General features: G+C 36.8%; 1 protein-coding gene across 3 annotated transcripts in view; it reads left to right on the top strand.

Moving 5' to 3' along the window:
• The window catches only part of LOC135212056 (heparan sulfate 2-O-sulfotransferase pipe-like), a 441937-nt gene that overhangs the window by 178365 nt on the left and 236158 nt on the right, over nt 1-27414 (top strand). For 2 of the 3 annotated variants that reach the window (XM_064245391.1, XM_064245392.1), the window contains exon 2: nt 3187-3244. The exons of the other annotated variant lie outside the window; for it this stretch is intronic. The gene's annotated coding sequence lies outside the window, so the exon portion shown is untranslated. The remainder of the gene's footprint in view (nt 1-3186; nt 3245-27414) is intronic. 3 annotated transcript variants of the gene reach the window in all.

Below are 27414 nucleotides of genomic sequence, written 5' to 3'. Positions count from 1 at the left end.
AGTATCGAAGCACGTTTTCCCTGTCAACACTCAGTCCCTACTTGTACCAGACGAAGCTCTAAAAACAGGAGTTAATCTTGCGTGTCTTCTCGATTATTGGCAGAAAGAGCAACAGGGAAAATGTATCTGAGAGCCATAGCGGCTTGTTTTACTAAAATCTGCACACTACGATTAAGAAAATTCATTGGTTATATATCTTGGTCAACGTTGTTCAAACATAAGTGTAGTTAGTAATTTGTATTACAAATATTCATGTAAGAAAAATGAGGTAGAGGCTTAAAAAGCGAGTATAAAATAAAAGAAAAAACATTGTATAATTGTAAAGAAATAAAAACATTGCTAGCATCGATGCCTAGGTACGCGTTTGGAAGTGAACATGACATCTCCAGTGTAGCAGAAACTTTAAAAAAAGGAGAGAAGAAGAGAAAAAAAAAAGATGGTGTCAGGGCGTCCTGATCTGTCAAGACGAGATAGTGAAAGAAAAGGAAGGGTCTTTTGTTTGCCCCTCAAGCGAATCTACATTACACCCCGCAGTATTTAAGCAGCAATTATGGTGACGTATTAGAGTTGGCCGGGGTGGCGTGAACGTGTTAGTGTATATAGGAGAGTATGACTGTGCAACACCGCTGCCCCGAGTTTACATTGTTGCACTTCTCCCCCTGCCCCTGCCCCTGCCCCTGCCCCCTCCCCCGCCCCCCTGTCCATGTCTGTTTACTAGGGGTCGTTCCTCTTGGTCGATTATTTTGCCTCGTTTTGAAGTTTTCGTTCGACTTTTTAACTAGTTTATGTAGTTTTATCGCTGGGAAAATAATAAATATGCACAAAAGAATAAAAAGTTTAAAGTGAACAACTTTTCTGCATTGCTGTAAGTTGGGAAAAATACGGGCAATTATTATACCAATTTTTCCAGTACATAAGAAGTCCACTTAGGAAAATGTTTAACTGGAATAATATATTAGGTTAACATTTATTTTAAATCTCAAACTCCTTTTTGTATCTAGGCGAGAAAACATAAATAATTTCATATTACAAACTTATTAAGGTCATGAAAATAATACTCATTTAGAGAAGTGTGAGACGCTGGAAATTTAAGTATATCTGACATTTGTTTGTCTATCGTCACAAAATTATTCATAGTGGCCAATATTGTAATCACCGTGAGAGGCTCCCACTGTTCCATGCTTTGTAGCAACTGATGCCATCTTAAGAATATTGGTTCAATCTGTGGCCTACTTTCTCCATGCTGTTTGCCAAAACGTCATGAGTAAGAAAGGGCTCACAATTCCGGTACTATAAATCTTTCACAGTCCTGAATGTAGGCGTGGAAATGTAAGTATTTAATACATACGCATTATATATATATATATATATATATATATATATATATATATATTTATATATATATATATATATATATATAATATATATATATATATATATATATATATATTATATTATACACTCATATATTATATATATGTAAATATATATACATATATAATGTGTGTGTGCGCACGCGCGCGCAAGTACAGTATATACTAATGTAAGAGTTTACATAGATGCTTGTCATAAATGAATAAGTGTACTATATAGCGCAGATAGAATTATAAAATTTTACATACGCTTATAGTATGCTTATATATATATATATATATATATATATATAATATATATATATATATATATATATATATACATTATTGATATCTATATGTATATATGGCAATATGCATACATATATATAATATGTATACGCGTATATCTACACATATGTATATATGCAATATATATTATATATATATATATATAATATATATATATATATATATATATATATAGTATATATATATATATATATATTATGTCATATCACATTACCGTGATTCATATACATACATCGAGTTACAAATGTCCTTTAATATCTAATTCGCTCAACCTCGGAATTAATATAGTTTCGTATACGCTATCATGCACACTACGGTAAAAAAAAAAGGGGGTGATAGGTCGTGACGACACTACTAAACCTTGATGAGGCAACTTATGCCCTGAAGATTGGACCATAGTGCAGTCGTTCTGCATAATTATGTATGAAGCATAGAGATGCTTACCCTCAGTTGGATGACTCAAATGAATTTTTTTTTTTTTCATTATATTTTGGGATACGCTTGTCGCGCGTCAAAACACTAAGATGTTGAATCGAGTCTTACCTTGGCGTCAAAAATGCTTCATAAATATTTCTGGTTATTTAAAAGGTTACCTACTCCCTTAAAACACAAAGCAAAAGGAAATTAACTAGAGGAATTTGTTTCACATAGTGGAATACTAGTATGTTAAAAGGAATCGGGTGTGCAGATGTATGTTAAAAGACATCTGTAAATAACTAAAAAAAGAATCTGTAAAGATTTACATAACCGGAAAAATCAAGACACAAGGAACAAAACGTAACGTCACGTAAAGTAGCCTGTTGATAATCGCAGACCCATTGCACAAAAATTTCAATTAATTTACAATATTTTTTATGGTTTCACTGTTTGACGCTGAATTTGTAATTAAGAACGATGAATTTTCCGTGTTTAGCTTTATAATAAATAATATGGTTTCATACCTCTTTAACCTTCATTATGTCATTCTTTACTATAAGCCTTTACTTATCACCATTTCTGCTCTCGTTCTTCAGTCCTCCTGTTCAACCTGCCTGACTATTACTTCTTAGGAAAACTGTGGGGTCTTTCCCCAGTTCCATGTTCATTACTTCTTAGGGAAACTGGGGTCTTTTCCCAGTTTCATATTTATTATTTCTTAGGTAAACTGTGGTCTTTTCTCAGTTCCATATTTATTACTTCTTAAGGAAACTGGGGTCTTTTCCCATTCTATATTTAAATCCTCGTAGTTCATCTTTATTTTCTGGATGTCTTGATCTTGCTGTTCAACCCCTCCAACCCTTATTTTCACTGTCTTAGCGCTGAATGGCCGAAAGTAACGTCGTGTTTGGCTTGTCAGTCAAAATATCAAAAATTGAATAGAAAATGATACTCTCATTCTTCAGCAAACTTAATTGTGGTATTATTTAAGCTTTCATGGTCTCAGATGTTTTGCGTCAATTCAGAAAATAATTGACATCGATATTAAGGTCTAAGGTCTAATGAATGTTTCAATTTGAAATTGATGTTTCTCTCTTGCTTTCAGAAACAGTGGGGATTTGCACGAAGACATGTTTTGGAAGGCTGCTATTCGGGGAGCGAAGGTATGTAATCCAAAGATGAGAAATATTTTTAAAGTTAACTGTGGGGTCTTTACCCAGTTCCATATTTATTAATTCTTAGGGAAACTGAGGTCTTTTCCTAGTTCCATATATATCACTTCTTAAGGAAACTGTGGGGTCTTTTCCCAGCTCCATATTCATTACACCTCAGGGAAACTGCTATTCTGGGAGCGAAGGTATATAATCCAAAAATGTTAAATATTTAGCTTATTTTGCATCTAGTTCGAGTTGAGGGAAAGTCATAACAGGTTTTTAAAGCAACCTTGTTGACGAGCGGGACACCTTTAGTAGCTAAAATAACATTAAAATTAAATATCGTGAGAAATGCTGTTGAAATCTGAGATGTGTTGATTGATTCCAAGCAATGTTTTGTTTACGGTGTAGTAAATAAAATCTGCTTAGGGGACTCCAGTTGATGGGAGGCTTTTGAATGAATGGGTTCCAGCTGCAGGAGAACTAAGAGTTTTTTATTGTCACCAGTTTTTAGTGTTTAATTCACTATCTTTCGTTAAATGATTTCAGATGACACTAATTTCCGCAGACTTCAAGTACAGTTCAGATAAGATAAAAGGAGAGACACGACTTTCAAATTTTATGTTTATAGATACGTGACAAGAAACAGTACACACACGTATATATATATATATATATATATATATATATATATATATATATATTATATTTATTTATATATATGTGTGTGTGTGGTGTGTGTGTGTGTGTCTGTGTATTATGATTTATATTTACCACATACACACACACACACACACACACACATATATATATATATATATATATATATATATATATATATATATATATATATATAATATATATCTATATATTTTTTATATTATATATATATATATGTATGTATATATATGAAGTATATACACATATACTATAGTTTGTGAGTGCGTGTGTTTATAATCGTAGATAAATGAAATACAAATGATATATACTTGTCAGTAATATTTCCGTTTGGATGCGAAATATTCCCAAAGTGTAGTGAATTCGATATTAAACTATATTAGTGGTCCATAGCATTAGATATTAAATAACAAACCATTTGAATGGGCCTTATCACAATAGGCACAGATTCATTACGGTTCTCCCCCCAAACTCCCCCCCCCCCCCCCCCCCCCCCCACTCTGTAGTGATCCAGCGGGAGGGGATACACAGGATATCGAAGTGTCTGTGTCCAGACATAGCCATTGTGGAGGCGGCCGCACCTAAAAGTGATTTTCCGCGCCATCCTTCACCTTTTCCCGCCGTCTCCTGCGGTGACAATGGATGCTACTGTGCTGTTTTGTTCCACCCTTCCCCCCTCCCTCAAGATAGATTACACAGACCCCCTCCCCCCACATCCCTACTCCCTTGAATATAGTACAACAAACCTTCCGGTTTAAGTAACCCAAGGGGCCATCTCTCGGAACTCGGTGCATTCGGTCAGATGTTGATGCGGTGCTTTTTTTAGTCTCTCTCTCTCTCTCTCCTCTCTCTCTCTCTCTTCTCTCTCTCGTTCGTATGCGAAAAGATGAATAAAAGAAGAATAAAATAGGCCCTCTAAGAATTGAAGAGATATTAACGAATGAAAAAAAAGGAAATATGCAACATATTGGCAGAACGATATAAGAGAGAATTCACACTTAGAATTGATAATGAAGATAATGATATAGAAGTAAGGGATGAAAATGGAAAAATAAAGCGAATATTTAGCAAACATATATATAATGAAGCTGATATTGTTCTGCAGGGCTATTAATGAAATTAAAAATGGAGCTGCAGCAAGGGCCTGATGGTGTCCCAATGCTATTTTTTGTTGGAAGAAAGTAGTCATTCTATCGCAAAGCCACTTGCAATATTATTAAGACAAAGTGTAGATACAGGCAAGATTATGATGAGCACAGATAGTATATTATACCCCTACTTTCAAAAGTGGATAGACTAGAGGCAAGTAATTATAGGCCTGTGAGTCTAACATCACATATTATGAAAGTGTATGAGAGGGGTAATGAAGAAAATTATTATGAAACATTTAATAAAAAATAATTTGTTTAATATAGGACAACATGGTTTTGTACCCGGAAAAAGTACACAAACCCAACTGTTAGTTCACCGTGAGAACATATACAAAATATGAAAAGCGTAAATGAAACAGATGTGGTTTATCTAGACTTTGCAAAAGCTTTTGACAAGGTAAATCATAATATATTAGCAAAGAAAATTAGAAAACATAATATAGTGGATGAAGTAGGAAGATGGTTAAAAGAATTTTTACACAACAGAAAGCAGATAGTTATTGCAAACAATGAGAAATCGGATGAAGCTAAGGTAATATCCGGTGTGCCACAAGGTATGGTGTTAGCTGCATTACTGTTTGTTATTATGATTGCAGACATAGACAGTAATGTTAAGGACTCGGTATGATGTAGTTTCGCTGATGACACAAGAATAAGTAGAGAAATTACTTGTGATGAAGATAGGAACGCGCTACAAAGAGACCTTAACAGAGTATATGATTGGGCAGAGGTAAATAGGATGGGATTTAACTCTGATAAATTTGAATCAATAAACTATGGAGACAGAGAAGGAAAGCTATATGCATATAGGGGACCTAATAATGAGACAAACACAGATAAGGGAGCAGTTAAAGACCTCGATGTGATGTTGAATAGGAACATGTTATCCAATGATCAAATAGCAATTCTATTGGCAAAATGTAAAGCAAAAATGGGAATGTTGTTACGGCACTTCAAAACAAGAAAAGCTGAACACATGATTATGCTTTATAAAACATATGTTCGCAGTCCACTTGAATATTGCAATATGATATGGTACCCACACTATCAAAAGGATATTGCACAAATAGAGAGTGTACAAAGATCCTTTACAGCTAGAATAGAAGAAGTTAAGGACCTTGACTACTGGGAAAGACTACAATAATTTTTTTTAAATATATAGTCTAGAAAGGGAAAAAGAGAAAACCCACTGACATGATAATTCAGGGCATGGAAACAGATAGAAGAAATTGCCGAAAACATCATGGAGCTAAAAATATCAGAAAGAGCAAGCAAAGGTAGATTAATAGTGCCCACAACAATACTAGGAAAAAATAAGGAAAGCACACAGGACATTAATCCATTACGCACAGCATCGACAAGCAGCATCTATTTTCAGTGCCGTTTGCCAGCTCATCTGAGGAATATATCAGGAGTGAGCGTAGATGTGTTTAAGAATAAGCTCAACAAATATCTAAGCTGCATCCCAGACCATCCAAGATTGGAAGATGCAAAATATACCGGAAGATGCACTAGCAACTCTCTGGTAGACATTAGAGGTGCCTCACACTGAGGGACCTGGGGCAACCCGAACAAGATGTAAGGTCTGTAAGGTAATGTCCCTCTCACAAACACACATTTTCCTACTATTAGTCCTCAGTCCTTCGCTTGTTCTCCTGTAAAATTTGTCTTAACAAATTTTTATCTTATAATTTCTTTAATATATATGTATTTTATATATGTATGAATAAATAATATATCTATGTTCTCTCTCTCTTCTTCCTTTATTTCCCTCATATTCCCTCTCTCTCTCATTGTCCTTATTTTATTCGTTTTATCACATTTGTCCTTTATTCTCTCTCATTAATTCTTGTTTTTCTTCCACTTCTCGTACTTATTCCCTCCTGTGGTCTCTCTCTCATTTTTCTCATATGTATGTATGTATGCATATATATATATATATATATATATATATATATATATATATATATATATATATATATATATATATTATATATATATATATATATATATATATATATATATATATATATATATATATGTAACATATAAAGACTGATAATATGATATGCATGAGACATTGTTGTATGTCACGTGCTTTGACATCGTTTTTAGCTTCCCTTGGAGACAGAACATCACAGCTTAGGAATGCTGATATGTCTTGTTGGATGGTGTGACATTAAGATCCTTACCTAAGCAGGTCAACGATCGACTGTTGTTATGGGTGTTCGTTAGAGGTGACTTTGAAACCAGTTACGAGTGGTTTCAGGGCGTGTACGATGAGTGTGAATTCGTGCATCCGTACGAGCTATGTCCGTTCATAATAGCATGTAATTAGCCAGAACCATAGAGTCTCTTACGGGGAGAGAAAGAGCTGTGATGGCTCTGCCAACGTTTTTTCTGTTTTGTGAAAAGTGCTTGGATACTCTGGGCTGGTAGATGGATGAGTGTATTTATATCTGTTTTAGCCAAAGGTGTGGCTTGACTGTATCTTTGATATTTTGTAAAGATGTTCTATTTCATTTAATCTTTGATTTTGTATTTACAAATGTGTATGCTTATAGTTTGTTCCTCCTGTTCTTTTAAACAGGTGGTTCTAGTGGAGGGAACTATGTTCCGGTAGGGGGAACTCTAATTGGAGAATGGGAATTATTCTTTGGATGAATGGTGTGACTAATTACTGAATAGACTGTTAATTACTGGGGGTTATCTGAGTTATCTGAACTTTGAGTTATCATTCCATTTAATCATCCTGTAAGAATCTGAGTTATTCAATTAATACTTTGCTTTTAAATAAAGGTATATTTTTGTAGTTCCAACTCTGATTTGATGACCTAATTAAATGGAGGGGAGGTATATCGGGAGAGAGAGAGAGAGAGAGCGGTTGCCAGTCGAGAGAGAGAGAGAGAGAAAGTGTTACCAAACCAGTTTGCCTGCCGCTATGGCTTTCGCTACCAAAGTGAATAACGGAGGCGGTGGCCCCGTTATTAGTTGGTGGCAAGCGGTGTTTGAACTAAAAGGGCCTTTTGTAAGATTAGTATCAGCTATAAAATGCTGTTTTCAGAGTGTCTGGTTGTGGAAATATGTTAAATTTCAGTTAATGGGTGATAAGGGGTAGAGAAATATTCATCCGTTGGCTGTGGTAATGGGAGGGGAAAATTGAACTAGGCTCAGCATTTTGCCCAGGGTGAGATACATCGAGGGTGTCGGTTGATCAGTGAGACTTCTGAGTGCGCGCTGCCAGGTGTTTTCTTGCTCGTAATACCGAGTCATTCAAATATGTGTATTGGCATGTTTTTTTTTTTCTCTCGCTCGGTTTTGTGGTCGAGTTTTCTCTCCATTGAAGGCATAAGTGTTACGATGTGTTTTTTTTGAGGCCCTGGTGTGTGAACAATTTTAAAGAGGCAGTTCAGATTACAATATATTTCTCTCAAAGTAGCAGAAAGGGATAAGTTTTATCTTAGCGCATGTTTAGAAGAGACGTATTCGTCTTTGTTTTAATACATACGTGTGTGTATGTGAATGGTTTTCATACATGCGATACTGTTGCTTGAATTGCATTCTTTGCCTCTGGGAGTGAGCGCCGCTCGTTCTTACACAGTCAGCGCAATTTCTGCTGAACGACCAAGGGGTAGTGTCAGGGGAGGGTTGTAGTGTCTTTCCTGGGGGAATGCTTGACGGGAGGGGTAAACTTTTTTTTTTTTTTTTTGTGTGTGTTGGGGTATTGGGGGCGAGTTTGGCCTTGAATAAGAAATTTCAATGCCATGGAATCAGCTGATAACTACTGGGTGATGATGTGAGATGCCCGTAGGGTTTCTTTTAGAAAGATTTTTTTCCTTCTCTTGAATGAGATAATGGAAATGAAATGCATATGAATGTGGTGCAAGTTTTCCTTGTGCTTTGGAGAAAGCTTTTACGCAATGCAATGTTAGAGGGCATAATTATGACTGGGGATTCAGAGATTATTTTACAAATGGAGATTTGTTTGGGAAGTGGAGATTATTTTAAAGTGGTGGCGATTGGTGATGACTGGTGTTGTCAATTGGTGATGCCCGGTGTTGCTGAGTGGTGGTGATTGGTGATGATTCGTGATGATACAGGGAAGTGATGAGTGGTGTTAATAATTTTTGGGGAATGGCAATATTAATGCCCTTATGGAAATATTTACAGAGAATTATTATCACGGGGGATTATTTTAAGGAGAATTACTATGGAGGATTATTATCATTACTTGAGATATTTTTGGTGATTCTGTCAGAGTTAATGGTGTTAATAATTTTTGGGGAAAGTGCTAATGATTTTATGGGTGGTGACACCAATTTTTGGTGAATTTGATGATAGCAATTTTGATGATACTAGCGAGTACTGTTAGTTGATAATTCTGATACTTAATACTGGTGATACTACTAATTCTGATACTTAATACTTGTGGATGGGCGAGTACTAGTCTTGGTGATACTGGCGAGTGCTAATATTGGGCGAGTACTGATATTTACTATTTGGTATATTTACTATTTGGTGATACTACTGATACTGGCAAATTCTGATACTGATAGTTCTGATACTGGTGTTAATTTTTTTAATACTAACATGGGTATTGTAATGATATTAAGGGTGGTGATGTTTTTTTATGAAAATGGGAGGAACTACGGATACATTTTTTTTCTTTTTTTTTTTATGAGTTCAGCAGATAATACCTTGAAGTCTGCGAGAGTCACAGATGTTACAGGTGTCACGGGAAAAGTTATCAGAGCCATTAGTTTTTCTTTTCCTTGTTTAGACGTTAGCCATCGCTGACGTAAGTTTTTTTTTTATCATGGGCGAGTTTGAATTTATTTTTCTCTTCAGTTTGTGTGAAATTTTTTTAGTATCTCAGTTCGTGACTTGGAGTCATTGTTCGGGAATGTGTTTATAATTTCAGCTGTTTGATGCTGCAGAAAGATTTATGGGGGATTATATGTATATATATATATATATATATATATATATATATATATATATATATATATATATATATATATATATACGTGTGTGTGTGTGTGTGTGTGTGTGTTATATAGGCAACAGAAAATTGATTCCACTATTTTTTACTAAGGCCAAAAAGAGCATAATTATTTCGGGAGGAGGAGGAGAGAGAGAGAGAGAGAGAGAGAGAGAGAGAGAGAGAGAGACGAGAGAGAGGAGAGAGTTTTCATTAGTCTTTCAGAGAAAAGAGAAAGAGAACGACAAAGAATGTTTGCCATATTTCACAGTGTAGAGAATGAGAAGGGATGATAAATAATTTCTAATCAATAGTTACAGTAGAGAGAGCGAGAGTTGGTGTGTGAGAGAAATAGTTGTCATGATTCTTTCAGAGATAGTCCGAATGGGAACTATAAAGAAACTTAATTTCGTCTTTACAGGAGAGAGAGAGAGAGAGAGAGTTTAGCATTATATTTTTTCAGAGAGATAGAGAAGGGCTAAAGGCTTCAAGAAATTAGATATTTTAACCCAAGGTAAAAAAAAAAGATTAGGACTGTCCACGTTGTAACCAAGGTAAAGTTATTTTAACCATCGTACCGCACTGTTAATCTGAACGTTTTACGTATCTCATAGTTAGAGCAAACATTTCTCTGAAATTTGAATAACTTTTCGAAAATTGTATTCGGAGAACTTTGCAGTCGTTTTTGTTGCCAGATTTAGGCGTCCTTAAGCAAACACGAGCTCGTAGGAACGAGAACAAAAACATGGAGTATATATGACATGACTCCCTTGCTTCACAACTCCTACAAGATACACAAGTTTTAGTCATCGCGGTCACCGATAGATGGCTCTGGCCTTGTTCCCCCAGACCACAGGTCCCTTCCCAGAGAAGACGTCAATTGGTGCGCCATCGTTGACGCTTCCGGGAGTCAGTCAAGTGTCAGAATCGGATCGGATGTGGCCTCCCCAAAGTAACACGTGCCATCTGACAAGTGGCTCCCTGCATTAATATCTCTCATTTCCCCTTTACTCCAATAACAGCCCCCCCCTCCCCCCCCCCCCCCCCCCAAACCCCCGTCTTGCGGTCAAAATCGCCCTTCCGACATTCGCTTTTATTTCGATGTTCTCATGACAATCGCTTTCATAGTTAATGATAATGGTAATTTCAGCATATGGCCACATACTATTGCCAGTGAATTAAATAACTGTATTTTTCTATTACGCATAAACACAACACATACATACACACACACACACACACATATATATGTATATATATATATATATATATATATATATATATATATATTTAACATAAATATATAGTGTGATGCTTTTTTTCAAATATTAACCAAAAATAGCCCTCTAATATTTAACTCTTGTTTATCATGGGAATAACTTACTTCCAAAGCGGGTGATAGATATATGACGAGTCCTACCCTAAACTGGATTCGAACCTATGCTTTTTGGGTTGGTAATTGGGTAAGCGATGACACCTACTTCCAAACCGCATAGGGCATACTAGGTGCGGTTCCTGGCGTGCTAGGAGGACATTGTATGTAATTCCTTTTGGGTGAAAGTTGTTCGCAAGTTGGTTTGGATTCTATGTGAATGGGTTATGTGGGGTGTAAAACTTGAAGAAATGGAGAGAAAAAGAGAGACGGAGAATATATAGGTATAAGGTCTGTTTCTAACTGTGTATGTGTGTGTGTGTGTGTGTGGAAGCTTTACCTTTGTGTTAGAGAAATTTGGTTTATGTTTTGAACGTCTCTGGTATTTTACCAACATGTACAAACGTAACACGTTCATTTGATATTATACGATTATTGGTCGGCCGAATTGTCTCTATCTTTTTTGAACAACACTTGTCTTCCTCTTGTTATGTAATTCTTCCAGCTGCATCTGCAGGCGAGGTTAGTAGCATCTGATCTGCCATTATTATTATTACGAGTTTGTTGCTGCGCACGGTGGAACCCTGGGTTGCTGTATCCCCTACCTACCCAGCGCCCACCCGGGGCGGACAAAAAGGTATGTAGGAGGAAGGTGAATATCTCTCCCTACCCTCCCGTTCCCCTGACCTAAACCGTCTCACCCAGGGTGAACAAACCGGTTTGCAGGGGGTGGGTGGCTGTGTCATGTCTCCCCTACTGTCACCCGTGGAAGGACAAACAAGATCAGCTTGAATATTATTATTATTATTATTATTATTATTATTATTATTATTAAACCTAAATCAGTCCTCACTGAACTGGTTTCAGATATCACGCAGTCCTACAACAGAAGGAAACAGTAGATTACAACAATGCCATAAGACAACTGCGCACAGGTCTCCCGGAATGCCGTAGACGAACATTGAAAAAGCCTCCCGCCTATTGTTGCCCGGTCGCCTCGAATCCCTAAAGAATCCACTAATCTCCGGAGGCGAGTCCATCTCGAACGCCGATATCAGTCGCGTCCTGCGGAGGGCATCGCGTCATTTGTAATCGATTTGCGGGACACCGTGGCACCGTCTGCCACTCGCCACTGGCGCCACCCATAGCCCGCGGCTGAAAGGACTCCCGTGTTTAATCTGACTGCGTCCAGGACGATCTGACACCTCTATGGGGCGTTCGTTGACTTCCTTTGACACTTCCATTCTCCTTCTTTTCTCTTATGTTAAAGAGGCGAGGTATTGCGGAGAAGCCAAACATTGGGTTTCCGCTTTTGTCATTCTTTGTTCTTAAGGGGGAAGTTGGTGGATCATATCCAACCTAAAAAGAAGAGTAGTGCCCATCGATGCTTTAGTATGATTATATCTGACTCCATACTATGTACGTAAGCATAACTGATTGCCATATACTTATGGACAATTCACAGACGACTTACGGTAAACGCATATATATATATATATATATATATATATATATATATATATATATATATATATATATATATATATATATATATATATATATATATATATATATATATATATATATATATATATATATATATATATATATATATATATATATATATATGTATGTATATATATATATATATGTATGTATATATATATATATATATATATATATATATATATATATATATATATATATATATATATATATATATATATATATATATATATATATAAACAATATTTTGCATTTTAAAAATCCATAAAATATTTAGAGATTTTTCAAATGTGAAATCTTTTTATTTTGTTACTTATGTGATATGTATTTTAACTTGTTTGTCTGATATAGCTAACTATCTATCCATCTATCTATACTATCTATCTATCTATCTATCTTATCTATCTATCTATATCATTATATAATATATATAGATATATATATATATATATATATATATATATATGTATATATTGTGCGTGAGTGAGTGTGTAAAGACGAAACTAGCTTGTCTCGAGGTACTCTGCTCGGGCTTCGAGGTAAAAGTACGGTTTTAATCGTAATTCTTTCAAATACAACATAGTTTAGACAACTTAAGGAAGGGTTGAAGAATTAAAACAATATTTATGTGCAGTAAGAATCTATGACCCGAAAGGAAGTGTGAAGTTGGGTTTTGTGAGAGATCATGAAAAGGGGATAAGTTATATAAAAAAAATACACTTGTAGGCAAGCACTGAAACTATGCAAATATAAGTAACACCAGCAACTGCAGTGGCTATGAAACAATGCTGTTGGCTTTTACTTTTTATAATTTTTCAACGTGCAACGTAAAATCTCTGAGCCACATTGTCTGTTGTTATCAAAACATGGATGATTGATTTTACTGGTAAGTCAAACCCGTGTTACCATTAGCCCGGGTTCGTTTAGCAGCTAGCTGCAACACACATTTATACTTTGATAGGCACGTTCATGAGTTTGACTCGTATGGCTTTCAATAACAAACCTTTTATTTTTGAACCTCTGGTGCTACTTGCACTCCATGTTATTTCAAGTTACCCCAGTTTTTTTTTTTTACCTGAAGTTATTTTTTGTTAAGCTGATGTAATCATCGTTTTAATGTTACTGGTATTTTACTGTACTTTTTTTCTCTTAGATGTCTATTTGATTCATTAGGTAGCTTGTACCTTAAAAATGTGTGGAATTTGATTTATAGCGACCGAAAGCTGCGGGATCTCTCGCTTTAGAGCCTTGATATGCGGAAGTTATATACTCGTACGATATTAACTGAAAGAATTTTATTTCAAATCCATTAATATTAAGCTTGTGGGGGGGTGGGGAGGTGGCGGACATTGTCATGTATATTCCTTCAGCATTTTATTTAAGATCCATTAATAGCTTTTTTGTGGGAGGTGGGTTGTGGGGCGGGGGGTGGCAGGCATTGTCATACATATTCCTACGTAATTAATCTCAGTCTTGCTCTAATTTCCCAGATAGCTTGTAGATTGTCATCACTTAAATGTTTTATTTGTCCTAAAGAAAACTTACGGATGACTCTCTCTCTCTCTCTCTCTCTCTCTCTCTCTCTCTCTCTCTCTCTCTCTCTCTCTCGTTATGTGGCTTAGTGTTAGTGACGTTGTCAGCTCACAAACCAGGAATGCAGTGTTGCGTGTTTCAACCAAATTAGTGGAACCAAAAAAAATAAAAATAAAATAAAATAAAAAACATACAATCCAACTTGCCTCTGATAATCTAAGCTAAGAATTAGATGTCTAGTTTGTAGTCGGCGAATGCCAGGTACATCTGTGTTAGAGAGAGAGAGAGAGAGGAGAGAGAGAGAGAGAGAGAGAGAGAGAGAGATGAATAGAAGAAAAACTGCTAAATGTGATTATTCATTAATTAGCCAATTGGTACACCATCCAAACGGGAGGGCCTCGAAGAGGTAATCTTCACCCTACTGGAGTGAAACCAATCATGGAATAGTCAGTTCTAAGATACTCTGTCCGCCATTTGCCATTCTTGGAGACTTGAGGGACCTCTTTACTTTTGATTGCCGGTATGAGGAGGGTCATTACCATTTTTTCAGAGTTTAAGGAGAGGACACTTTTTATAGATCTAATATAATTCACGTATACTGAAGCTGTGGTCTTCATCGCAAAATGTAATTCATAAATTTTAATCTTCCATTTTTTTACGTTAAATTTTTCATATTGCCATTCATTTTAATTGTTTTGTGTGAGTTGTAACCTACGTATATCTATTGTTGGGAGAGATGATTTTTGTAATGTATTTAAGCGTCAGTGACTTCCAGTTGCAACGTCTCTCTCTCTCTCTCTTCTCTTCCTCTCTTCTTTCTCTCCTCTCTCTCTCTCTCAGAACTTTTGTGGTGTTATACATGAGTTATTTTCATTTTATAATTTATAACCTCTTTCTCTCTCTCTCTCGTCTCTCTCTCTCAGAACTTTTGTGTGTGTATACATGAGTTATTTTCATTTATAATTTATAACCTCTCTCTCTCTCTCTCTCTCTCTCTCTCTCTCTCAGAACTTTAGTGTGTGTATACATGAGTTATTTTCATTTATGATATAGCACCTTAATCTACTCTCTCTCTCTCTCTCTCTCTCTCTCTCTCTCTCTCTCTCTCTCTCTCTCAGAACTTTTGTGTGTGTATACATGAGTTATTTTCATTTATAATTTATTGCACCTTAATCTCTCTCTCAATATTCTTACTGTAGGTCGATTAGAGTAAAGTATATCTTTGTATACGGATGTTTGCATTATGACACCTGATGGAGATGCCAAAGAGTTTCACCATTTGTATTTCAGTCAACGCCTATCCCAAATTTCATTAGATGGCATTTGTGCCATATGTGGTTACTTGGTCTGCATTAACATGGAGAATGTCGTTTTTGTTCTTGTGGTCATTGTTATAAAAAATTAGCTCCTCATTTCTATTCCCACAGTGTCTTTGAAGTTGCTACTTGAGTGACCATCTATTTATTTCCTGTTATCCTTTGCGAAGACGTCAAAGCATGTGCTTTACTTGGGGTCGGAGGGCTTCGTATATCTTGAATCGAAACTACGATATTATCAGGATAAAAGAACAAAATCTTGTATGTTCTTTTACGGCACAAAAGGCGTCGTTTCAATGGTTCATTTACAATTTAAATTGTCCCATGAGTTGCTACTTGGCTCCGATATACGTTCGTCTTCGGGGATTTGGTTTGAGGCTCTCTTTGGACCTTGGGTTAGGGGGCAGGTATCTTGTTTTTTTTTCCGTGCTAGTAGTTGAGACAACCCATTGGTACAACTCTTGTTATTAAGTGCGGTTGTTCTAACTTTCTCGGTAATAAATGTCGGTAGTTATGTCATCTAAAGGAAATTCGAGAATTTAGTCATCCCTATGTCATTATACCGAGGATTTATTATTTTTTGTGGGTAAGACTTAATGACATATGCGTAGGGAGTTCGCCTCCATTACTGTGGTCAAATAGACAAACGCATCTCTTTCTCTCTCTTTATGTTTATTTTGTTATGACCATTCATTTCCTAAGATCATGACAAACTATTAACTAATAATAAAGCAGCACGAGTTTCATAAATCGCTTCATCAGTTGCCAGTAATTACTGAATCAGTATATAACGTTTTCGAGACTTCAGCACAGACGATGTAACTCCAAACCGCACCATTAATGGATCGAATCCTGAGAACCCTTGCAATACAGTACAGTATATATCTCAAGGATTTGATTCTTGTATCTATTTAATTAGTTAGTTTGTGTTTCTGTTAGGGAAATTAATATTTTCTTGTTAGTGGTATGGTTCTCCGTGTCATCTCCGTGGAGCGGGCATGGAGCGGCTTCCCTGCCTAATGTACTATAAACATGGTGCTTTATTAGGGTGCCTCCACACCACGGTAAAACATATAAACACACGGCCATTTAGCTTCAATGCATCACCGACGTGTGCTTATGATAGGTTTCCCTGAAGCAGAAACCCACTTGCTGGATTTACCGTTTGTTCGAAAATGGGGGAATGTGTCATTCTTTTCTATTTCCAGAATCGTTTAATAACCCTTGTAGTTAAGGAAGGAAGCCCACCAGTGCTCGCTTTTCTTGCAGTGACCGACCTTGATTTGGGCGGAAATCGGTGTCGTTGCCGAAGGCCTTGCTCAATGGAGAATAATGCCTTCCAGGCTTGTTTTGATCTCGTGCGTCAGCAAGTCTTTATTAGTTGTTTTCGAACTGAAGGTGAGAGACTTTTAACCTGCAAGAAATATTATATGTATATATACATATATATATATATATATATATATATATATATATATATATATATATATATGTGTGTGTGTGTGTGTTGTAAAATTATTATATCTATATCTATATAATATATATATATATTATATATATATATATATATATATATCTATATATATATATATATATATATATATATATATATATATATATATTATATATATATATATATATATGTATGTATGTATTAGCGTGCGCTCATGAGTCTCGGACCAGTGGTCTCTGAGAAATCCTTAGTCAAGAATCTGCAAAGTCGATGACGTAGTTCAATATAGACTCCGGAAAGAGTCCTTTCTTGACGAGAATTCGTTCTCCAAACTCGTGCACTTGTGATGACACGTTTCTAAATAGGTCACATTTGTTACATACAAAATATTATGGTTCATTGAAATTCATTTTTGTTGTTTTTGTTGAAGGTTGCATTTCTTAAAGAGAAGTGCAATAATTTCTTTTAAGGAAAAATAAATTGCTAAAAGAAAATTATACTTCTTGTTATAAGAGGAGTGGAGTTTTCCTTGAGTGTTGAGCATGCTATCAATTCGTAGTACACACCTTAAGCAAGTACATGTCGGGAACGTGTTTCCTTAGACCGCTAATTGTATGTACACATCACCTGTATCTTTTCTTGGTGAAAAATCTAAAGCCTGATTAATGTCAGCGGTCTTGCTAAAATGAAATATCTCAGAGAAAATATACAACCTCATAGTGATAGAATTAGCCTTGAAAATGCAGTATGAAAGGAGCGGCTATGCGGTAACGTTAATGTATATCCTGAGAGCACTAGAAATTTGATAGTCCACAATATCATTTAGGGAAGAGCCTTCAAGCACGAGTTCGGGCCTAGGGCAAATGAAAGCTCTTTGGTGAGATCGATGACTTGCCTGTCCTTTGAAGCTGCCGTTTGATCATTTATTTTTTTAGCCTGTGATAGCGGTGCATTTTGTAGGCTTTGGGTGTCGGCGCATATCTTTTGCCAAGGTGAATTGGCACACGTATCTCTTATGGCTTTTGATGGTGCCACAAATTTTTTAGCTTATGGTTTCATTTTTAAAAGATGATGTTGACATATTTTTTTTAAATAACCGAGATGCCGGCATATATTTCTTCTTTACGCTTGATACTTTGGTATGTATCGCTGGCTTTACATATTCTTACGTATGTGTCTCTTCAGATTTTGGCAGTTTTTCCTACATCGCTGAACAGAAAGTCATTGTAGCTGGTAGCAAAATTACAGGTAATAAAGCAAGTGTATCATTTGATATGCTACTTGTTTTTGCCAATATTTTATCATGTTAAATAAAACATTAAAATAATTTTAAATTATATACTATATATATGTGCTGTATATTAAGTTAGATAAAACACGAAATTATAAAGAAACGAAAAGTGTACATTGGCAGTAAGCCTCTTGCAGGAATGAAGGCAACATCAGAGAAAGGTTCGCAGAATTAAACTCGACAGAATGTGCAGAACTGGTTAATAATCATCTTGAAGTAAATCATGTGTTATACAGCCTGAAATAATCCCTCTTCTCAGCAAAACTGCGATGTAAACAAATGCCACACAATACATGTTATTTGCCCTAAATTTGGCACTAACCCATTCTATGTGTTAAGGTTTGATCCAAATAATTTTATACACAAATAAGGATGAATAATAAGAATTGTTCAGTATTACCTCAGTACGATAATAGAATTGTTACTATACCTTCCAAAGGCAATTCTCACGCCTTAGTAAAAACTTGAAAAAACCATCCCCCTTCAAAGTTGACTTCTCTGTGTAATTTGGAAATCGATTTCATATTACCATCCTGCATAGCCTGGGCCTCATTTCGTCCTACCTCTTGGTAATCTGGAAGTGATATCATCCTACTTTCCAGTGATCTAAAATTACTTTCATCCTACCTATTGGTGATCTGGAATCAACAACATCCTGCCTCCTTGGTAATCTGGAAGCGATATCATCCTACTTTCCACTGATCTGAAATTGATTTCATCCTACTTTCCGGTAATATAGTAGCGATTTCATCCTACCTCCCGGCAATCTGAACTCATCTTCAGTCTACTTCCCGGTAATGTAGTAGGGAATTCATTCATTCTACCTCCAGGTAATCTGGTAGTGAGTTCAAGCAACAGTTCAGTAATTGGAATAGTACCTATCTGAAACTGCTGCACTGGATAACTTATTTGTTTATGCTCTTAAACTGAGGGACCACTCTCTGCCCTACATCTTCGTTAGTATTGCCCTGGGACATGATCCCAGCTTTGTGATTCTGTCATCTGCAGTCTTCCCGATTTCTGTGATCTCTCATCTTTCAAGAGGAGACTTATCGCTTCCTTTGCCAACATTCTATGTCACTTACTTATTTTTTCTTTTATAGTACTCCGTGTTCCCATCGGAATTGTACCAGTTTAATGCAGTCGGATACCGGTCTCCTGAGCCTTTGTATCTTACTTTAAAAAACAGTACTTTGGTCTGTTTGTTGTCTGTAAGCACTTTTCACCGGTGCGGAGTCCCATGTAAATGCCTAACAGCTGATGGACCAATTTATTAGCATTAGGGGTTAAAGAGGGGCGAAGTAGAGAGGGTTTCCCTACTCAGTGACTACCTAACTAACAAGACCAAGAAGCCATTTTCAAATCGTTGCTGAATATGGTAAGATACGGGTGAAAATTACATCCGCGAAAACTACCGCTCGGTTGGTAGTTTACGGTAAACATTGAGTTGTGAATTCTTATGTTCGTTCTGACAAGTAGGGCAGGTACAACAACATAGGAAATAACAAGAAAACGAAATAAAAAGTTCGAGCGTTAGCTCGGCAAAAAAAAAAAAAAAAAAAAAAAAAAAAAAAAAAAAAAAAAAACACCGGTGTTAGATAACTGTTACTTTAGAGTAGTCACATCGTCTGGGGCCGTGGCAGCCGGCCTCACCGCCCGGGTACCGGGCCCCACTAACTAGTATGATACAAAAGTAATTGTAATGTCGGTCTCTATGAATAAAGGGGGTAACCACCCTCGCATAGGAATAAAGGGAAAAAGTGAAGCAACCCAGAGGAAAGACATATATGCCTCTTCGTATTCCAGTTTACAGGAAACCGCGATAACGGCAAAAGAAAAAAAAATCCAGATGTTAGCGTCTGTAGCTATGTAATTTCACGTGAGCGCGCATCCTGGAATTATTAATTACTTCTCAGTACAACAAGTAATCCATTCACGTAGGTAAACCTTCAGCCTGAAATCAGAATTCAGCAAACTGTACGACACAGGATTGGAATTGGCTAAGGTCAGCTTTAGTGCAATACAGTTGAGAATATGACTGGCTTCGCTTAATTTAGCATATTTCACTTTGCACACACTACTATTCACGTGAACAGGGTATCTTAACAGAGAGAGAGAGAGAGAGAGAGAGAGAGAGAGAGAGAGAGAGAGAGAGAGAGAGAGAGAGAGATAGTTCAATAAGTGAACAAGTTCGTGAAGGCTCATATCGTCTCTAAATTTTCTCGATGTTTGTATTCATAGTCATTCCCATATTTGCATGAGCCTTCATTATGGCGCTGATGAAATGCCAACTTGACCTCAGTGAGTGGGATTTTTGAATGACTCAATACGGGTTGATTACAACATCAGTTATTCCTTATCACCCCTAGCTTGTTCGTGACGTCACCATGAACATCAGCATACGCACCTATTGACCTCTGACTTTAACTAAGTTACTTTTAAGCTTTAGATTTATATTGCCACATGAGTACTCAGTTGACTTCTTCATATCATGACGTGAGAAGAGTAACGGAGGGTGAATATCTAGAGGACGTAGAGTTCGAAGTATGTAAAAACTCATTAACTGTCTAATTCTTTATCGTTTAGTTAATTGCCGCAATTCAATATTCATATTGTGAGCGTAAACTGAGTGGAAACTTTATTTAGATTTATTTTTTTTTTATTTTTTATTTTTTTTATTTTTTTATCCTAGATGGTCATTTTGGTTTCCTGAGGTTCCAGAGGTCCTTTATTCCTCACACCGTTGGACTGTGGAACGGTCTCCCTACAGAGGATTTCGTGCGATTGGAACCTGAACAGTTCAAGCGAAGATGCATTTATTAATTAGATCATTATTTTTTTTCTAATAAGTGATTTCTTCTTTCTGTATTTCTTTTTGCCTTCTATTAGTGCTACCTAATGAACATCCTATTCTTTGGAAGGTTGAATTCCAAGTCTGTGGCCCCCGTGGGCTTGTTCCATATGAATAGGATTGGTCTTCCGAATGATAATGATAACTGGTACCCGAACTCATTTGATTTCCTTATCAGTTTGTACGTTTTTTTTTTTTTTTTTTTTTTTTTGTGGGGTGGGGGGGGTGGGGGGTTGTTCCTCGTTGGACGAGCGGTTAACATGCTCGCCTAACGTTTCGGTAGTCCTAAGTTCAATTCCCCGCTCTGCCAAGGTGGAATCAGAGGAGTTCATTTCTCGTCTCGATATAATGTGTTTCGGATCCCACAATAAGCTGTAGGTCCCGTTGCTAGGTAACCCATTGGATCATAGCAACGTAAAAGTATCTAATCCTTCGGGGCAGCCCAAGGAGAGCTGTGTATCAGCTCAGAGGTCTGGTTAAACCAAGATATGCTTAACTTTGTCTATCCATGGTTATTTTCTTCTCGTCTGTCCGTCTGCTATTTTTCTCTCCACCCTCAGATCTTAAAAACTACTGAGGCTAGAGGGCTGCAAATTGGTGTGATACCAAATGGCAGCCCTGTAGCCTCAGTAGTTTTTATTTTATTTAAGGTTAAAGTGAGCCGTGATCTTGCGTCTAGCATTGATGTAGGTGCCAACAACACAGGCAACCACCGGGGCCGTGGCTGAAAGTTTCATGGGCGACGGCTAAGAGTTTCGTACAGAAAACTCGATTGCTCTGAAAACACTTCGGCGCATATATTATTTGTGACATATGGCCTTACTGTTCTGTGGTAACTGGCTCGGGATTTTCTGGAGCCCTTTGCTTGCTTTGCGTGTCCGTTGTGAATTCAAGCACACTATGAATGGTGTCAATATATTAAGGTTAATAGTCATCTGTCAGTCAGTCAGTAAGAATTCCAGTGTTTGATGTCGCCTCTCTTCCTGTCCCTTCCCAGTGGTCCTCCTCCATTGGTACTGAAATCATCATCCTCCTACACCGACGGGTCTCGAGCCTCACTTTGACCCATTGTCTCTGATATTCGAACCCCAAGGCATGTTGCCCATTTCATTTCTCATGCACTTACCTTCCCCTTCTACTACGTCTACTCCTACGGGCTGTTCTATGAGGAAGAGCCCGTGCTGGCATAAGGCCAGCTTAATCTCAAACAACTATTACTTCTTGATACTTTTTTCCCTTCTTGTTGATCAGTTTTGGATCGTATTTCGTTTGATTTCACATAGTTCAAGTCTTCGTTTATTCCTCTTCAAGTTCAAGTCTTCGTTTATTCCTCTTCAAGTTCAAGTCTTCGTTTATTCCTCTCCAACCGCCCTCCCTGTACCTGACGAATGACTACATTTTTCTTCATTTCACAAAATCAACAGATTGAAAAAAATCACGTTTATTTAATTCATTTTTCATTGTACGTTACTGGTAAAATAATGGACGTAAATTGTTCTTAAGTCTGTTCGGGTTCTTAGTGTGTAGAATCTGGAATCCTCATTTCCATCCATGCTGCTTCTGTTAATGGACGTTTGTGATTTTCCTCCACTTATCGCTATAAGTGAAGGCCGTTCGAATAAGCAACGGTACGCCAGGTCGGAGTGAATGATGAAAACAAGGGGCACTGAATAAAAAGAAGTGGGAATTGACAGGGATTGGGAAAACAAAAGCTCGAACAGATTTCTCCAGCTTAATTGTAAAAGAAAAAAAGGAAACGGTTAGCAGCTAATTAGAAGCATCATTTGCTCACAGAGGAAATGTGAGAAGTTGGTCTTTGACGGATTCAGGTCATCTCACGCCGGAGATTACTGTCTTTATCAACTCAATTTCCACCTCAATTCACTCCCGATCCCGGAAGCAGGTCATATCAACCGTGAGAGACCGGAAGAGGATTGTCGAAACAGAATTGACTTCCCTGAAGGAGTTAAGATCCTATTTTAGCAGCAGGGATAATCAGAGGATATCGGGTGGCTCTATCCTTTCAAGCCGCTTATCTGTGCTTCCTTGATCCTAATCTTCCTTTCTACTAGTCTTCACGCTTCTTCCCCCTCGGATGCTTTCCAGCATCCCTTATCCCGTTATTGACGCGAGAGATGGGGTGGTAAGGTCGCTTGATTGATTTGCGTGACCGCTTTCCCATATTCTCGACGTATACGGTCTTCCAGAGGTTTCTTTATTTCCCGCTTTGCTAAGATGGAAAGGTTCTTTTATACAGAAACAGAATTCTCCCACTCGCTCCTCTTAGTTAATAGTTATATTACTATATAGGTTGATTTCGCTTTAGTAAAAGATAAAAGTTCCTTTCTCTCTCTCTCTCTCTCTCTCTCTCTCTCTCTCTCTCTCTCTCTCTCTCTCGTTAATTTTATACACATGTATATGTGTGTGTGTGTGTGTGTATATATATATATATATGTGTGTGTGTGTGTGTGTGTGTGTGTATATATGTGTGTGTGTGTGTGTTAATTTTATGTCTATAAGTGTATGTATGATTTGTACAAAACATCTAAAGAACAAATGGATCTCATCATAAAAGTTGCAAAGCAGTTGATCTGTCAAGAAATTTCCGGTCACGGGTCTTCAGAGCGAATGTTTTGAGGATTTCTTAAACCTTGGAATGACGAGAGAGAGTCAGCGATGACTGTTCCAAGAGAGGAATGTCTTATGATTCTTATGGGGATGCTTATGGAAATGTACGAGGGAATTTAAAAGGCCGAAGAGTCGACAGATACCCGAAGTTGACAGATTTAGAGGTGAAATGGTTGGGTGCGGTGGTGGTGGTGTGAGTGAGCGGCTGGTCAGAATTTCTAAGATATATATACATATATATATATATATCTAATATATATATAATATATATAAATAGATATATATATATATACATATATATATATATATATAATATATCTATTTATAATATATATTATATATCTACAATATATATATATAATATATCTATATATATACTATATATATATACATATATATATATATATATATATATATATAGATATACTATATATGATATATCTATATATAGTCTATATATTATATATATCTATACATTATCATCTATAATAGAGTATATATATATAGATATATATATATATATATATATATATAATTATATTATAGTATATATAATATATATATATATATATATATATTATATTATATATATATATATGGTTTAGGGAAAGGTTCCCAAGGAATGGGTGAAATGATTGATTGATCTAGCTTTTAAAATTAAGAGGATAGGAGCGACTGTAAGAAAGGTAGTAATTGTGTGTAGTAGGAATTTCATACACGACTCTTATCATCATTTTTCATACCCTCACCACAAAAGTGCTGCGTGAAAGGCATAGTTGATCATTTAGCAGAATGATTGATCGGAAAGAATAATGTGGGTGTGTAGCTCAGTTGTTTATTATGAAGTAGTTATATAAGTAGTTCCAAATAATAGGGAAAAATTGAAAAAGCATGACGCATCTGACAGCGAAGCTCTGGAGAGGGTGTTGGAAAGTTATGGTCAAAGTGATACGTTGCTGAGTGTATTGAAGAGTTGAAGAGAAAGAGAGTTTCGTGCCATAATAGCAGTTCTCAATTCTGCAACACTAATCACTACACACTTCCAGACACTGGACCCAAACTGGTCTATTTTTCCCAGAAAGCTTCTTTGTCGTCCTCGTTTGACTACCGAGCGCTCCCTTCTTCTCTGGCCTGTGTGTCTAGAGTTTAGTTGCTTGTTGTTTCTGCTTATGATTGACATTTTCTGTACGACGGTGGAAACTAAAAGAAGTGCTTTTCACACACCCAGGGCCTTTCCAAAGTCAGGCTACAACCTATGTATGGAACGGAGGATTACTTTCAGAATAGGCGTTCAGACGCTTTGCCAGCAGACACTCAGAAACTGTCGATGATATGAGAATTATGGTCAGTACTTGGTAGGGAGACAACTACCACTCCAGTATTTAGCTAATGAGTTAATATTACGAGTTATCCAACATGTGCGGACGGAACCGCTTCTAGCTAACTTACAAAAGATGTCGGACAGATCAGGAGTTGGGTAATCTGCAGTTTCCACAAAAGACGAAAAATACAGTTCGAGTCCACAGCTTCTTGACCATCAAGGTCAAGTAAAAGGTTCTTAATGTCACCAGACAGAAAAGCTCAACCAGGTATACCATTTTAATCAATGGAAAACGCAATGAGACATAATGAGTCGCTCATTGCTATGCTTGTTGTCAAACACGTCAATCAAAAGGGCGGCCTTTTCCTTTGAGCAGTGAATATCAGATGGATATCGTTCAAGCAGAAAAAACACTCAGCGATTGTAAATGGAGAAAGAACATTTAGCAAATGCTGGATAATAAAACTATGCACTAGTTTGGACTACAATTTGAGTCCTCAACTTTTGTTAAACTGGTCATTGATGTGTGTGCGATTAGTTGCCGACGTGCGTTATGCCATGTTTTACTGCAGTGTGAACGCGCTCTTTGTATGCTGATATGGGGATAGCCTTTCGTTTGATCATATCTGCAACAAACCAGTTCTGATTGTTAAGTGGTATCCACACTGAGTGATCTATAGTGATTTTTTTTTCTGGATTTTTTTTTTTTTTTTTTCGGGGGGGGGGGGGGTGGTTGGAGGGGTAATTTTTTTCCGTGGGGAGGGAAAGAATTTTAATGTATTGTACTTGATTTTTTCGTGTAGACCTTTCTAGCATAGGTCACCTATGGGGTCCCAGAGGCCCGCCCCGGTATTGGATCACGAAGAGACAGACGAGATCCATTTCTGATCAGCATACCAGCAGGAACTCTGTATACTCCCACCAAGACCATACATTACAGATATACTTATGCCGACACTCTTATTCACATGCGTACTCGCACACACGCACGCGCGCACGCACTTCAACACAATGGCATGGCGTCAGGAACCATGTCCCCCTCCCTTGATATCAGCATAGAACACCAACAGAGCGTAAAGCCAGCAGCCCTGTTAAAAGACTTCGCTTACAACGAAGAGAGAGAGAGAGAGAGAGAGAGAGAGAGAGAGAGAGAGAGAGAGAGAATACCAGCAAATGGACGACATTATTTATGTTCTTTGGGGGATGATAAGGAAGGAGCCGGTCTGTTTGAATTGTAAACTTGGTCGTACACGTAAAGAGGAATGTGACATAAAGAAAAAAAAGGGAAGTTTCCATATTGAATACAACTTCCTGAATTTTCAACTTGTGGAGAGGTAATGGGACGGAAACATAAAAAGAAAGGATAAAAATTGAATGAAAGAATGGCTACGACTTCTTTGGGGTTCTCTTGTTTCCCCCTCTCGTATCGGAGACTGTTTCTCTCTCCGTTTTTATTTTTCTGGAGTGAATAATGGGCAACGTTCCCGTTCCTAATGTTTTGAGAGAGAGAGAGAGAGAGAGAGAGAGAGAGAGAGAGAGAGAGAGAGAGATTGATTATGAAAACATCGACAAGTTTTACGTGATCTTTTTTTAATCTGTCTAGTCTTTGAGGTTTAGTAGGTAACAAGGCTGTTGTAACTTAGCCGTTGTTAGAGCCGTTGCTTAGAGAATCTTATATCACATTGAAGAATCCTTGTTTTAATTGGAAATTCTGGGGAACAGAGCTAGCAATTAGCCGTCCACGTTTCCGATATCTTATGGAAATTGAAAATTCTTGGAAATAGCACTACAAGGAAAATTAAAAAGCTCTCACGGTGTTTGGAACACAAACGTGAATAGCTTTTTGTGTGTGTGTTGGGGTTTTAAGTGTCACTGATAAGCCTCCGTTACAGAGATGTGAAGATAATTTGGGAAATATCATGTTTAGAGAGTAACTGTTCATCCAAGGGTGCGGTGCAGCAATAGAAGTGTGAATTTGGCGGTGACCATTACCGTGGTATTTTTTTTTTAATCCACCCATTATTTGGATAAAATTTTGTTGAATATATATATATATATATATATATATATATATATATATATATATATATAGATATAT

This window comes from Macrobrachium nipponense, chromosome 40, assembly GCF_015104395.2.
Source record: "Macrobrachium nipponense isolate FS-2020 chromosome 40, ASM1510439v2, whole genome shotgun sequence".
Classification (NCBI taxonomy): domain Eukaryota; kingdom Metazoa; phylum Arthropoda; class Malacostraca; order Decapoda; family Palaemonidae; genus Macrobrachium; species Macrobrachium nipponense.
Note: the sequence above shows the minus strand (reverse complement) of the source record. Positions and strands in the feature narration are given on the sequence as shown.